The following is a 12,636-nucleotide window of genomic DNA, read 5'->3' as shown; positions in this document are numbered from 1 at the left end:
CACCAAAAAATAAATAAATATATATATATATAAAACTTTAAAATACAAAGGGTGGAGAAAATAATAGTTGGTGAATTAGTGTTTGTTATTTTAGTCAAATTTTTCCTTTATCTTCCAAGAGGACTTTCCAAGAATACTTTATGAAACTGGGTTTCTTAACTGAACATGTAGAAAATAAAAAGTAATGAAAAAAAATTTTCTTTAGTAGTATGTGAACATTTTCACATATTGAACTTTCCCCATAATTATTTAAATTAATAGAGACTACATCAGGAAGGGGGGAGGTCACAAAACTCTGATAAAAACTATCCAACAGATTAATCCTAAGTAATTCGTAAGACTAACGCTAAGAATTTAATTGGCTAATGCTACAAATAAATGCAGTAACTATAATACCCTAATAGGACAGCTTTCTGCTTTACCTTGATTAAGTTCTTTATTAATGCTGGTGACATAAATGAATGAACAATTGCTAATCTCTTTCAGGTAGTATCCTGGGGTGGTGATGGGGGAGTGTTCAGACTAGGGCCAACAGGAGGACGTTTAAACATGTGTTTGTGTAAATCTCTTACCTCTATTCTCTATCACCCATAATTTGCCTCCCAAAACCCTTAATTCAGGGGTTACTTCCTCCCCCCGACCTCAAGCTTCTGGTCTATATTCCACTATCCCACCTCACTCTGGTCCCCTTTCTCTTGCCCCAGTGGCCACTATAGAGTCAGATTTTTTTCTTGAAAATTTACAGTTGTTTCTTAAAATGTAAATTTAATTTTAGCTCTCTCTTAAAAATGAAAAGGTACATATATATATATATACACACAACTATATTGATTTTTAATTTCTATGAACATAACCATGGGTCATATTCCTTATTCCTGCTAAATGTATCTGCCAGATTCATCTTTGGTTCATTCATGTCAGATATATAAATGCCCTATCTTACTTTTGTTTTAGTCCTCATTGGAATGTAAGATTGTCTACCTTAGTCCTATCTCCTACAATCCTTAGCCCCATGGAGACCACAATAAGTTGCTTGGAATGTGTGAAGTATAATGACTAATGCCAAACGATTTGGCTTATCTGCTCACCAGAAAGAGGTGCAGTTGAACTAACAGTACATTAAGTCTTTTACTCCCGAAGGAATGTGTTTATTCTGACAAGAATTTTCCAGTAAATTTCCATTAAGGTAGCATGTGCAGAAAAATGCAAAGGCACTGAGCAACAGCATTGTTACAGAAATACATCATCTATATCAAGCCTTGCTTTCAAAATCAAATAACTTAATGCTGATGAATTAACTCAATATTTTGGCATGATTAAGGTTCAAAATTTGAATAGGTTTGTTGTGATAACCTACAGATACTGAGTCATAGAAAAGAGGATTTTTTTTTTTTTAATTACTGGTAAGTGTTCCAAGAACACATTTTTTTTTTTAAATATTAGAGAATGAAGAGTGAGGAAGAGGTAACTATTCCATAATTGACAACCCTCCTTAATCAGTCTGCCATATATTTAGTAATTTCTCTGAAAATTTAACAACCTTAATTATAGTTTAATCATAGTTTATATCAATAAACACATCATGTCACTAATTCTCTTCTTAGAATGTACTCGTTTTTCATGCTTTTATACTCCAGACTGACAATGGTTGAAAGTCTGGCCTATTTAGTCCTGGTAAGAGAACAGGTAATCTCACTTCTGGTTTTCAGGTGCATACTATGTTACCTTATTTATTCTGTAAATTAATACCTGCCAGGCATAACGAAATGTAAAACAGAACTATTTCACCAAAAGATCAAGTCAACACATAATGCTGAAATTAAAGCAAGTTTGTGCCACAACTCACTACCAACAACCCCCCAATTCCAACTTAGTGACAAATGATTGTTCTATGTACTTTCCTCCTCACCACCCTCCAGAATCCTATGTGCTAAACACCCCACAGCCACTCTTCAAAAATCCCTGCTTTTCTCTCCATTTACAACTCTAATAACAGAAGTGAATGCTGTTCTCTGAAGGACGCTGCTTCCTAGCTAACTGCACAGGTTATGCCCTTTCCAACACATCACAGAATTATCACTTAGCCTTTTTCTTGTGGGCACTAACATCACCAGCAAATACTCACTTTACAGAACCTTAGGGACTTTCATGGAATGTTCTTTCCTTTTTACCTTGCTAGCAGGCTCTTATGCTTTGTTTATAAAAATGGGGTGTTGTTGCCTTACACAGTTATGCATTGCTTAGCAATGGGGATACCCTATGAGAAGGTGTCACAAAGAGATTTGTTGTTGTGTGATCATCAGAGTAATTACACAAACCTCAATGGCATAGTGCACTACACACTACAAACCTGGCATCCATGGTGTAGCCTACGGGACCATCACTCAGTGACTCACAATTGTTTCCCCCAGATAGCTTCTTATCCCATTTTACTATGACATTTTTCTACCTGGTTTGTGAATTTCAAATGTTGACATCAGGGAATTAATAATGCCTTTTTATAATTTATTTGTGATAGAGCATGTTAAACTAGTCTGACACCATTTGTTTTTCCCAAGGAAATAGGGATACCCTGCATTCTGCTGTGTTCTACCAAGTTGACTGATGCTTCATTCAAGACCAATCCAGTGTGCAACACAACACAGAAACAGATGTACAGGGAGTCATATGTAAGTACCAAATTGTTCCAGGTCTACCTCACTTTCCTATGATTTTGGAAAATCACTTCTCTAATCCTCATTTTTCCTCTACATAAAATGGGAGGAATACCAGCCTTACCAGGAATACTAAGCCTTGAATGCTTTGCTGTGAGTTATCAAATAAGATTCTATACCAATCAACTTACAGGAAACCATGAAGAGGAAACTTGAGTTGGCATCATTGCTGACATGTCCATAATTGGTAACTATATAGACCTGCTCCTCCCATACTTTAATAAGGACACCTATGCCCTCTTCTACGGCTCAGAGAAATTATCTCTAAAACTGCCATTCTCAAACCTTTCGGTCTCGGGACTTTTTGATAAACTTAAAAAGTTTTCAAGGATCCCCAAAGAGCTTTTGTTTATATAAGCTATGTTTATAGATATATTATTGATGTGTACATTATTAGATATTAACTATTGATATGGACATCATTAGATATTAAAACTGAAAACATTAAAGATATTTCATTTCATAAGATTAAACATCTTAACATAAACATCCTTTTTGGAAAAATATGTGTTTCCCATATAGAAAAAAATTATTGAGATGAGCAGATTGTTTTATATTTTTTGAAACTCTCCTAAATGTCTGGCTTAACAGAAGCTACCTGGATTCTCACATCTGCTTTTGCAGTCGGTATTTTTTGATAGTGTAGCTCATGCAGTCTCTGGGAAACTCCACTGTATTCTAGTATGAGCAGGGGGAGAGTGAAAGGGATCAAAAAGGTCTTGGTGTTCTTATGAAAATAGTTTTGATCTCCTACACCCCTGAAAGGGTCTCAAGACCCCTAGGTGTTCCTGAACCATCCTCTGAAAATTATTGTTCTAGGATTTCTCAAAACAACACCTAATGGATTTGAAAAAGCACTTTTCAATTCTGTGGGCAATACTCCAGAAAGCCTTACTAAAAGCAACAGACAAGCTTTCCTAGTGACTCTTGACTTACTTCTTTTGTTTATTTTAGTTTAGTTTTACAACCTTTCATCGAAACTGGGACTTATTCCAATGATACATCCATATTTAATTTACTGTTAATGACAAAGAATAAAAATGTCCCTAAAAACCCCTGATTTGCCAATGCCTTTGATCATTTGCTTTTATCCACCTTCTATAAGGGGCAGATTTATCTCTAAGCTTCCCCTTTTGGTCAGTTTATTTGAAAATATGTATCTTACTTTGTGTTCCGTTGCCATCTGTACCTCTTCCTACCACCATCTCAAGGCATATCCATTTGGAATTAGAATGTTTCTTTGAACTCATATATTTTTATCAGCTCCAGCTCTACTTTGTGTACTCTACTCATCAAGAGTCCTATTGTTACATTTATATCCAATCTGTCTTCTAGCTCTGCCCCCTCCAAAGTCATTTTTGCTGCCCAAAGTCTCTTTCTTCAAATCCTTTGATGCTAAGTCATATATGCCTTTGTTTTGTTTTCTTATAAAATCCCTTCTAAAAGAGCTCCACATTCGTTCAATAAACTACATTTGTATCTGATAGAAGAAAAGAGGTGAATAGACTGGGAAATGCAAGACAGAATGGGTTTAATTTTTTTTCGGGTTTTTGTCCTTACTCAGATCATAACTTATCTACCATAATAATCACGTATACTTTAAAGTCCTACTTATTGAATCATAAAATTTAGAATATCACTGCACCCTAAAGGTTTAAACCTAGCCCATCATTTTCTAGATGAGTCAATGAAGCCCCAGGATTAAGTCTTCCCCGAAGTTACCCCGTAAAAAAATGGTGGAGCCAAGATTAGTGTCCTCATTTCTTCTACAACAGTCATTTTGTTATAACAAATAGGCTAGAAAGTGTTAAATTTATTCTTTTCTTTCACATCACATATTGCGATCTTTTTGAGTTTGTAGTGCACATAGTGAAACCAAAAGTGGCCTTGTTGACAGTCTATAATTAACATTTTAAAACTGTCCACTACACTTATCTAGAGGAAGATACATTCAACAAACCAACCATACCTCTTTCAAATGTATGAGAAAACTTTTCCAATGCATGTTCTAAATTATGTCTTGTGTCATTCTTCAGCATGACCTCAAATTTACCCACTTTTTAAAAAACTTCATTTGAGGAGTCTTCAAATTTTTTCAATATTTTAAAAATTCTTTCTGCTTCTCTATCTTGGTTAAAAAAAAATGTATAGACGGATATGTAGATTTTTCTCTTTCATTTTGGCAGTGATATGAAAGAAGTAATCACTGCCATCATGAGCTGGTGGAGCTAGTAATACTCTGTAATGGCCTTGTCCATCAGAATACACTGACTTTGAATGACTAGAAGAGCTGTAGCCTATGAATGACCCAAGTCATTTTTTCCCCTTGGCAGTGAATGCAGACTATTGTTTAGCTGAAAGCAGTAATTATTAGAAGTGGCTCTGACATCCAAGAAGAAAGAATACGGACAATGCCTGCAGACAGTAAGAAGTTGATTAGAAAAGCAATACCAGGTGGGCCACCCCCCCACACTCAGGCTGCTTTCAGCATCCAGGAATAGGGTTCCTCCTCTCTTTTATCTGACCATTATAATTATAAACTGATCATTATAGTTTTAAGTATACATTAAGCTAATTTTCACATTTGAAGTAAACTTATTTTAATGATGTGTATATAATATGTCTTTCATTTGGGGAAGAAAATTAAAATTTATTCATTATCTCCTTCAGTTTTTCCCTTCAAAAACAAAAGTAACTTAATATATATAGGTATGAACACATTGAGATGTTCTATAGAACACTTGGTTGTCTTTCAAAGTAGTCACACAATTTTTTAAAGATTTATTTATTTATGCATACAAGAACTGGGGTACAGGCCAGAGGTGTGAGGGGTGGAAGGATCCAGCGGAGACAGAGTGGGGAACAGAACAGGCAGATTGACTGAAATACACTGCTGAGGGGAGCAGCGGGTGAGACAGGAGAGGTCTGCTGTACCATGTGGGTTTCTCCCTGGCTGGGGATCAAACTTGTGCTGCAGTGGCTGTGGATTGTTTCATAAGTTGTGTCAACCCCTTGCACCACCAGAAAGGCCCTATTCACATAATTTTGACACACAGAAAAACAATGAGCAAATGATCTGACTGTCCTCTTGTGCAATATCATCTAAGCAAAACTCAGAAATCAATCAACTAATTGGCACTGTTGAGGGTTGGCTTTGAAAACTAAGCTCTATCACTTTTACAGAAAAATATGGCAAGACTAACTCACATATGACCAACACTAAAAGGATGGGTTCCATACAATGGCCACCACCAGTCTAGAGGGAAGCTTGGGTGGGGAGAGACCAGACAGATAGGCGCATGTGTGGGAGTGTCAGGAGGCCACAAAGTCACTTGGAAACACTTCCCTCCCTTTTAGGTACAGACACAGGGTGCATAAGAGGGAAATTATGGGCTGTCACTGGCCAACAGACATAGGTCTTTTAATTTCAGATTCTGGTTCTGGACATAAGTAAGATTATCTTTGTTCCTGAGCTTTCTGAATCTCCCTCAAGAGAGGTTTTTTTTCCTCTTCAATTAGAGATAACTCGGTAAGTATTCAAATGGGAGCCACTGGATCCTAATGTCAAAATCATCTTCTGAGACAAGGGTGAAGGGGTTTGCAGTGGGGCTCTGACATTAAACATCAAGATCATGGAACACTGGTTCAAAGCAAATCAAACTGAGCTGGCATAGGTGTGCCATTCAATTCTCTGTCACTGAGAGTTGTATCCTCTACCTGACACCCTATACCTGCCGTTCACCTCCAAACCACTTTTCTTGTCTTGCTCTGGTTAGCTGAAGAGCCACCTGGAAAATAAACACCAGCAGCCACTTTGCATGCTGAGAGAAGCTCTCCAACAGAAACCTGTTTTCCAGTTCTCTTCTTGAGGGTTGAAAAAAGAGCTATTGCCTCATAGCTTCAGTCTCCCCACACTGTCATGACATGCGGCACTGTGATACTCACACCTGTGTCTCTATTACTAAACTATGTTTCTTGGAGCAAGGATCATGGGACTTTTAATCTTATCAACCTTGGGCTCCACAAGTTGCTTGTGATAATCGACACTTGGGAATTGTTCAATATTAATTTTTAATTATTACTCTCTCTAAAACAATAACCTTTTTTCTGTGGTGGTGTTTTTTGTTTTTTGGGGTTTTTTTTATTAATTGCACAAAACTCCAAAAAAAGAGTACAGTCAGGGACAGTAAGGAAATTAGTCAACAGACAACCCTATTATTACTGAACTACTTAAAGGTATTTGGTAGGTAATTGTTTTATGTCTCTGGAACTCTTGGGTTTTTGGTCTGAAAGTTGGCTTCCTTACAAGAGAATAGGAACATTTAATGGAAAGGGCTGATTTCATATCAGGTTGCACCTAATAGTAAGTCACAAACAAGCCCTGGGTTGTAGTTTGTGGAGCACATATTCCCTGTTCCATCCTGTCAACTCAATCTCTAAGACAAATATTCAACTGTTATTGAGTGCCTCATATGTATATATGGCATTTTATCAGATGTCTACTCAACCAAGCTACTCAAACCTTTACCATAAGATAGATTATAAATGACACTACACCAAGTATTAGTGGAATTTTACAGTTCCTTGCTGAACTTGTGGCCCAGACAACGCCAGCTTTGTCCTCAGGGTCACAGCCTCTACTTCAGCATTGTGTGTAACTCACTTCAAGTCCTGCTGTGGTTCACCATTCCTTCCTCAGTAAGTATTTCACTTCCTCTCTGATTGCCTGCTACCCACTTACCCTTAGCTCACCCACAGCTCAAATAATCATTTTCTGGCGATTCAGACCAGTAATTTGGGCTTACCTACCAGGCCTGCCTGGGGATTCCTCCCTTTTCCCTGGTCTGTTTCTCACAGTTTTTCTGGGTTTGCCTGAAATTCACTCACTGGTCCATTATTTATTTATTTATTTATTTTTAGATTTCTTTATTTATTTATACAAGCACTGGGTACAGTCAGAAGCGAAGGAGGGTGCGAGAATTCACCAGAGCCAGAGCAGGGAACAGAACAGGCAGACTGATGAAATACACTGCTGAGGGAGCAGCGAGCACAGCAGAAGAGGTCTGTAGCGCTATGTGGGACCCTCTCCTGGGGCCAGGGATCGAACTGGCATTGCAGAGGCTGCGGGCAGCTTCGCAGCCCAGCGCTCAACTGCTGCGCCACCAGGGGAGGCCCCACTAGTCCATTATTAAAGCTGCTCTTTACTGAGATGGAGTTTAGTTTTGTTACAATGGGAAATTTGTCGCTGCTTTGCACTGGGAACGCAATGAAGGACACAACAGTTGTGGACCAGGTGTGAAAGGCAAGACTCTGCTATTTGAGCATAAGTTCTTGTGCCATTTATTGAAAGCACACAGGCTCATCATGTGACAATGGTATGAGGAATAAAGTCTGAAGGGTGGGATTGGAATGGGGGACAGAGTTTTACAAAGAAGGGGACATCATGCAAATGATGATGTTATCACAGGCAGAGTTATCCCAAGACCACTATGGAGATAGCCACGTAATCAGGTCAACAGCGGCCTAGGGGTTCCCAGGCCTGCCTCCTGATATGGGCTATACTCTGTAGGTAGCCAAGGAATGCGCACTGTGATTTGCAGATAGCAAATTGGTCACAGTTTCCCATGAGTGGCCAGCTCATAGGAACCCACACAGCTTCCTCACCACAATTGTTGATACCCAGTTCTTGTTTCATATGACTTCAAAGGTAGTTATCAGAATCTAAGATTTCCATCAACCTTTTACCATTTATGTTTATTACCCTTGACAAATTTGTTTTTTGCCTGTCCCATTTTAAAACTGTATTTCTCTTATCTTTCTTTGGAAACCATTCATTTTCAGCAGATGAATTGAAGAGACTCACTAAGAAAAACTAAAAGTCTTTGCATCATCTCTGATGGTATTGAACTTAACATTTAACAGTCTATCATATCTTGCATTAGCTACTACCATCACTGAAAATTTACCAAAACACCTTAAACATACATGAACACAGATAAATTTTCACCAATGTGCAATTCTCTCACAAGACTTAGCAATATACTTCAAGATCTGGAATCCAGGAGAGACATTTAACTGTTTACCAGGCATTTCATTTAGGTACTAACTGATTACAACTCACAAATTACAATTACCTGATACCATTTGGCAGTTCATAAAAAGATTTCTATTGATTTATAATGCCTGCCATCACATAGGTTATAACAAAACATTTGTTAATATAAAACAAGATTATGAACATAATATGTTTAAATTTAATATTGGAATAGTATTGAATATTGGTTTTATTTATTTCCTGTGAACAAATCTCTTGCCCTTCTGAAGGATTTTTACATACATGTGAACATCACCTTGCCTATGCTAAAAGAAGCATGGACAAAAAGTGAAATTCAATATAAAAAGAAAAAAACCCTTTTGCTAATAACTAAAGCAAAATGATGGGCATAATGTGGAAGACATGTGAACATTATTATTAAACTTTTTGGTTCTTTGTGATTCTCTATTGCAATAAGGTAGAGAAATCATCTCATCTCAATGGGGTGATAGGGATGTAAAATGAATCTTTCGGCAGTCAGCAGAAGGATGTCATAGACAAATAAATACTAGAAGAAAATGTGAAAAGTAAAAGGATACCTATGTTTGTTACATAATAATAAAAAATGAAGAGGCTATTTATACATTATTTCAAAGCAATGCTAGTGAACAGTAATAGAATAATTGAAAACAGCAAGAGCATGACAAATACCTGGGGAGGCAAAAAGAAAGCTGCTTCACTTAGGCAGCAAAGCATCATTTTACGGAGAGTTCAGAATGACCTTCAAATACTATAATGCTCCACTGCTAAGTACTGAAGGCCAGAAAATATTTTTATAAGCCAGGTGCTAAAAGTCAGCTCTACTGAGGAGATAAGAGAGGGTGGAGAAATAATTTCCAGCTAATCAAATAATTTAACCAAGCTTAGAAACATTTCATCCATAATATTTTCCACTAAATGACTTCGACAGTCAGTTACAAAGCAGAATATGTGAATACTACAGGATAATTTTTCCTTTTTAAATAAAATTATTTAAGGCTATTTTTCTTAATGTGTTTTAGAATCAGAACTGACCCAACAACATAAGACAGATGTGAATGCAAATAGCCTAAATTATACAAGAAATATAAGACAAGAACCTGGGAAACTAAATGCAACTTCCAGTTGGAGAGTATTGCTTGGGGTTGAAGGCTTGCACCTTAACATTTGAAGTATAAAACAAAACAAAACAAAAATCCCTCCAAACAAGTGCTTTCAGGAAAAACCACTGATTCCTGATTGGAGGATAGAAACAGGGTAGATAGCGCAGGGACACCTAATGTAACCATGAAGGGTGAGCTAAAGTTTTAGAAGAAGGAAGAGAATCCACATGAGAAGAGGGGAGAAAATGCAGAAGATAAGGAAAACACATTTTAATAAGAAGCATAAATACTGTAAGTCCTTTACATTACCACATCATCTAGCAGTTACAAGCATATGAGCCCTAAGAAATGCCAAGCATAGGCACAGCAAATTCTAAAAGAATTAAATCCCCTAAATTGAACCTTTAGGATCATGGCCAAGTTTCATTACTACCCTGCTTCTCTTAGGACACCCTGAGTCTCCAGTTTATCACAGACCTACCCCTAATCTGTTACTTACATAAGGCAGGAAAATTTCCACTTACCCAAAATCAATTTGGCATCTAATTCTAAAATGCCACTCCATGTGGGAATTTGAAACAGGCTAAGAAACACAAGAAGTTAATGTCCTTAAGAGATCCCTCCCTAGTCATAGCCAAGACTGTTGGCACTCAAAACAAATAGGTATTTGGCTCAAAGATTTCCACCTCTGCTCTTCCATTTTTTTTTTAAAGATTTATTTATTTATTTATACAAGCACTAGGTAGAGTCAGAAGCACCAGAGGGTGAGAGAATTCACCAGAGCCAGAGAGGAGAGCAGAACAGGCAGACTGACGAAATACACTGCTGAGGGGAGCAGCAGGCAGCAGGAGAGGTCTGCGCGCCACGTGGGACCCTCGTCTGTGGCAGGGGATCAAACTTGTGCTGCAGAGGCTGAGGGCAGCTTTGCAGCCCACCACTCAACCACTGCACCACCAGGGAGGCCCCTACTCTTCCATTTTCATCTCTCTTGTCCTCCTCTGCTTTCCCTACTGTTCCACACCTGAATTTTTTTTCTGCCCCATCCCTAACAAAGAAACAATCTAGAATGATAAATTTGTCCTTTCCCCCCCAAACGTAAACCTACTTACTGTATCACCTTCCTGAGGACCAGATTCTGCATTGGCCAAGATTCTCAGGACCTCACATCCGAGTCAGGTCTGATACCCATCAACCCCTTGTCAGGAAAGAGAGATGGAAAAAGAACAATTGTCCAGGGAAGTAAATGCCACATAAGAGATTAACCAATGGGCTACTCATCAGAGAACAGAGCCACGAGTGACCAGAACTGATTCTAAGTTCTAAAAGGAGATGAAAGGATTCCGAGAGAGACTGCCCCCTAGCCAAAAGGCAGTATTTGTGTCATGGCACTTGAAGGAATGGTGGGCAGGGTAGATGATGGCATCAAAGTCAAATGTCCTTTACTATCTTGTCAGGATAAGTCATCAGAAAGACCTCAGTTATCAGACACTCTACGGTAAAGATCTAAGACTTAGAAGACTTGCCCTATTCTATGCCTTTCTTTTAATTTTTTAAACTTAGGTGTTTGAAAGTCAGATACTATGTCTCCCACCTCAAAAAAGAACTTCAGCCATTTGTTGAAGCTGGCTCTATAAAGTAAAAGGCATTTTCAGAAGAAGAAACACCTGTAAGATTTGTAAGCTTATGCCAACCAATCTAACACAGGAATGTTAATGTCTTAATTCAATAGCTTTGTGGAAAGAAAGTTTCACTAAACAACAATGCTTATATATTTATCCATCCATTTTCCCTCTTATGATATCGGTCAGAATTTTGGAATTGTTTTGTATTTTTCTTAATTATTCTTGTTATGGCTTAACAATGAAATTAATCTACATAATGAAGTATGTTTTCCTTTTGAAGTAATAAAGTAGGTGCTGGGAAGAAATGGAATTGAGAGAAAAATCACTATTTCAATGTTTTGGTAGAGTGATGATCAGAAATTGTGTCGTTAATAATAAAAATATCACTAAATTGTGATTATATATTCATTCAACAAACACTCCTGTTTAATTGCATGGTTCTACACATGTTGTTATCCAAAGTCATAGAAGTGATAAAATATAAAGGTTAATAATACATGGCGCCTTGTTATGCGTGTGGCTGATGAGAGGTGCTGTGGTTCTCACTTCCAGTTAAACAGATGCTAGGAAGTGCAAAAAAACAAGAGTAGGTAGAGGTAAGAAGGGAAATTCCAGTCTTTTGCTATATACCTCATTCTAATTTTATAAAGCTCTCCTCAGAGTCAACAATGTTTTCCTGTTATTGGTTCAACTTTACTTCCCTCTAATTTAAGCCCATTTCCTCAGAGCAAATGAGAATTAATCAGTGTCTTCTAATGTAAGTTCCTTGTTAGGAATGGCTTTAAGTAAATCTTCTACTATACATTGAATTGGCCAATGAATAACATTCTTTCACTTTTTTTTCCTGCTATATTTTAAAAGCACTTTCTTAGAAAAATTCCACAGCATCTGAATCATAAAGAACTATCTATAGGTAGCAGCATATACTCTTTGTTCTGAAATTTTCCTTTTGGACTTTTGTCTGGCTTGACTACTGCTCTGAGAGTGAATCCTTCATGTTGATATTGGTTTTAGAAGCAATTCCCTGTTTAGGACAACGTGGTGGTCTTTGGCTTTATCATAAATGTTTTTTCTTCTTCACTTAGTAAGAGAACACTGCTATTAATTGCGTTCCATGGTTCGTT

At 37.5% G+C, this 12,636-nt stretch overlaps 1 protein-coding gene across 1 annotated transcript in view; it reads right to left on the bottom strand.

Moving 5' to 3' along the window:
- ARHGAP18 (Rho GTPase activating protein 18) overlaps positions 1–12,636 on the bottom strand; it is a 131,202-nt gene that overhangs the window by 64,033 nt on the left and 54,533 nt on the right. The gene's annotated exons all lie outside the window — the stretch shown is intronic.

This window comes from Talpa europaea (genome assembly GCF_964194135.1).
Source record: "Talpa europaea genome assembly, chromosome: 2".
Taxonomy (NCBI): domain Eukaryota; kingdom Metazoa; phylum Chordata; class Mammalia; order Eulipotyphla; family Talpidae; genus Talpa; species Talpa europaea.
The sequence above is the reverse complement of the archived record's forward strand: the minus strand, read 5'-3'. Positions and strand labels throughout refer to the sequence as shown.